Source organism: Silene latifolia, chromosome 11 (assembly GCF_048544455.1).
Source record: "Silene latifolia isolate original U9 population chromosome 11, ASM4854445v1, whole genome shotgun sequence".
Lineage (NCBI taxonomy): Eukaryota > Viridiplantae > Streptophyta > Magnoliopsida > Caryophyllales > Caryophyllaceae > Silene > Silene latifolia.
In genome coordinates this window covers 50,146,676-50,150,927 of record NC_133536.1, presented here as the reverse complement: position 1 = coordinate 50,150,927, position 4,252 = coordinate 50,146,676, and positions in this window count along the sequence as shown.

The following is a 4,252-nucleotide window of genomic DNA, read 5'->3' as shown; positions in this document are numbered from 1 at the left end:
TCTGGGAACATGGCACGCACTCGTACCAAAGGCCCGAAGGGTAAAAATAAGGAATGTCGAGTAGTCGCACAATGTAAAACGTCACACTCCGATCACAAGTACGAGTAACAAAAGTTTACATGAACATAACATCAATAAGTCTTATATTAACCAAATACCAATAAGGAAGAAGATACATGCATAAACCATTGATCATTAGAGGTTACAAGTGAAAAGGAGCTCACAGGGGACTCCCAGTAGGTCGCCAAAGACCTACCGAAATCGAAGAGACCCATCACGGTCCACCGGCTGGGACAACAAGCCAAAATCAAAATTTAAATAAAACTTACAGTGCACTCCCAGCCGGTCAAGAGATCCGCCCATCACCCGGTGGGACTACTGACCAAATTTCCAAAAACACATAAAACCTTGATTGCACTCCCAGTAGGTCACCCATTGCTGTCACCCTACTGGGAATACGACCAAATTTCCAAAAACACATAAAACCTTCAGTGTACTCCCAGCCGGTCACCCCTGCAGGTCACCCTACTGGGAATACACCAAAACTCAAAATCACCTAAAATCCTCGGTGTACTCCCAGTGGTCAAGAGACCGGCCACGATCATCCGGTGGGACTACGAGCTTTCTAAAATGTGTTCAAAACTTACAGGATCTCCCAGGTCAAGAGACCGATCACGGCCACCCTACCGGGACTACAAACACGCGGATTCAATGCAAAACACTTCTAAACCATTTGAAACCAACAAAAATCGTTTCCCATCAATTGTTTACGTATCCTATCATGATTCTAACTCGGAAAAACAACATATTTGAGCATGTGAATGGGTAATTTCGGATTCAAGAGATGTAGCATGAGAATTTCATCCAAACATGTGAGAATTGCAAACAAGTATGATATTCAACATCCAAATTAGCACCAATCATGAAAGATACAACTTTTAACATTCATGTGAGATTATAACTACAAAAACCACACAATTTTAACATAAAAGTCGAGTAACCCATCACCGTTACCTTTTTGCACTTCAATCTTCTAAAGACTCGTCAATGGTGTAGCTATCCTCCTCCGGTTTGTCCAAGTTCTCCCTTAGAAAGAAGGGAAATGAGAAAAGGAAGAGAATGGCGCGAAAAGGAATGAGATTGGTGAAGAATTGAGTGAGTTATGGTGATTTTAGGGTTGAGAGCAAAGGGTTTAACAATGGTGGAGTGTTTGTTGAGGAAATTTCAGAAATTAGAATGAGGGAGATGAAGTTGTGAGGGTTTAGTTGAGGGTTTTGTGTAGAGAAAAGAGGGGGAAAAGGCCCATGAGTTATAAAAAGCGCAACAACTCAAATTGAGTCGGTTTCTACTAGAAATGACGTCTCAAGCCCACTACAACTCAGGACGGGAAATATTATTATTATTATCATTATCATCCGACCAAAATATTTATTTTGTATAACTTAAGCTTTAAAATATAATATTTATAAAATTCATATTTAATAATGAAATTAATGAAATTAAATAATTTAAAATATAAATAAGACAATAGAATGGTTAATTAAATTACAAATGTCAAAATGGAAAATTCGCGGGTGTTACAATGTTAGCTAGATGTGTAGGGTAGGAGATGATTAGAATTGACTAGTGTAGCCGACGTAATCCTAGTGTTGCAGGGAACATCACTAACTCTCCTAAATTTTTATAGACATGCCTCCAAGAAGGGATACCGCTGCTAATGACACCCAAGCGGAGTTGGATAGGCTCCGAGCTGAGAATGAGGCCCTAAAGGCCAAGCGATTGGATCCGGGGAAGATGAGCACCATTGTGGCAAGGCATAACCCCACAAAATTCACTGGAGAGGGGGAACCTCAATTGCTGGGGGAATGGTGTAGAGAATTCACCAATATGTTTGAACTGATAGCATGTCCGGAAGAGTGCGGGTGGATCAAGTGCCCACTATCTTAGGGCCACGCCCGGTGGTAGTGGACCGGGGAACAAGGTGGAGATACGAGAGGTTGCTAGGGATCTTGAGACGGGACATGTGTCTTGGTTGGAATTCCAAGAGTTTCTGAAGAATGAGTTCATGCCCGAGTTCCAAAAATCCAAACTACGGGAGGAGTTTGACACTTTCAAGATGACAGAAGATATGACAGTGGAGGCTTATCATCGGAAATTTCGTGATTATCCTCATACATTGATGACTTTGGGCGAGAATGAGGCTATCTTGGCTATGAGGTTTGAGCGGGGACTCACTATGGACATCAAGAAGAGGCTCACAGCAGCTCCACCCACTGCAGATTCAGACATTTACTTGAGGGCTAGTCGCCGAGAGACTCTCGGAACAGATCAAGGCCGATAAGAAAGGCAAGGCCGAGAAAAGGAAGCTGGAGACCACAAGCGATATCTGGGGCAAAGAAGCGAGTTCGGGCAGATATGGTGGGTACTCCACTAACGGTGCCCTGGGGGTATGAGAGCTCGAGTGGAGGCGGCCGGGGGCACCGGCGGGGAGGTAGCTGCGGGGATTACTTGTTTTGGCTGTGGAAAGACAGGGCACAAGAGATTTGAATGCCGATCATCCGGGGTGAATCGGTCTGGTGGATTCGGGGCACCTATGCGGGTTCGATGGCTCTCGCTCGGTGGGGTGCAGGTATAACGGTTATCGCACACCTATGTGCGGCTATGGGGGAGGTGCGAGGTCCGGAGGTAGTAATAGTTACCGGGGAAGCTACAACAACTACGTAACCGTAACCAAAGCAGAGTCGGCAGAGTGGGAGTACCAACTTTCAGAAGACTGCAAATGAGGGGAACAAACAATCGGGAGCAGCTTCTTCAAGTCAGAGTGGGGTTAAGTCCAGCGGCAAGCTCTTTGCCATGGGCAAGGAGGCAGCTAAGAACGACACTCATGTGGTGACTGGTACATTTCCTGTTAACTCTAAACCCACCTTTGTGTTATTTGATTCCGGAGCTACACATTCCTTTATATCTGCGGAACATGCCAGAGTCTTAAACCTTAAGTCATATGATAGAATTGTTGATTCGGTAGTTGTACCTTCGGGGGAGTCGGTGTCTTGTGATAGAGTCTACACTGGGGTGCCAATCCAGATCGGAGAGGTTGTGTTTCACGGTGACCTTATAGAGTTTCCCTTGGGGGGTTTTGAGGTGATTCTGGGGATGGACTGGTTAGGGAAATACAAGGCTTTTATCGACTGCTATCAGAAGAAAATCTCTTTGAGGGGACCTAAGGGAACTAGGGTGTCTTATAAGGGGTATGTGGTCAAGCCAAGAGTCAAATTCATATCTGTTAACACCCTAAAGTCGAGTCTGAGGAAAGGGGATCGGTTGATCTTGTGTCGATGTGGGATAGTGAGTCGGAGACCCCTAAGGTGTCCGAGATTCCGGTGGTGAGGGAGTTCGAGAATGTATTTCCGGAGGACATTCCAGGGTTACCACCGAAAAGAGAAGTGGACTTTTCCATTGATCCGAAGCCGGGCACGGGACCGATTTCTAAACCACCTTACCGTATGGGACCAAAGGAGATGGAGGAACTAAAGAAGCGATTGGATGAACTAGCGAGAGAAAGGTTACATACGGCCTAGTGTTTCACCTTGGGGAGCACCGGTGTTGTTTGTCAAGAAGAAAGATGGAAGCACGAGACTTTGCGTGGATTACCGTGAGTTGAACAATGTGACCATCAAGAACCGTTATCCTTTGCCAAGGATCGATGATTTGTTCGATCAATTAAGTGGAGCCGGAGTTTTCTCCAAGATCGATCTGAGGTCGGGTTATCACCAGTTAAGGATTAAGAACGAAGATATACCTAAGACCGCTTTCAGAACAAGGTATGGGCACTATGAGTTCGTGGTCATGCCATTCGGGTTAACTAATGCGCCAGCAGTGTTCATGAACTTGATGAATTGAGTGTTCAGTCCTTACCTGGACAAGTTCGTGGTTGTGTTCATCGATGATATCCTGGTGTACTCCAAGAATGAGGAAGAACATGAGGAACATTTGAGGTTAGTCTTAAAAACCTTGGAGGAGAACCATCTATATGCCAAGCTGAGCAAGTGCGAGTTCTGGTTGAAGAAAGTTGCCTTTCTGGGGCATGTGATTTCCAAGGAAGGGGTGTCGGTTGATCCTAGTAAAATTGAGGCAGTGACAAGATGGCAGAGTCCTAAGAATGTGGGTGAGATTCGAAGCTTCTTGGGGCTAGCAGGTTATTACCGAAGATTTGTCAAGGACTTATCAAAGATCGCAAAGCCATTGACATCAT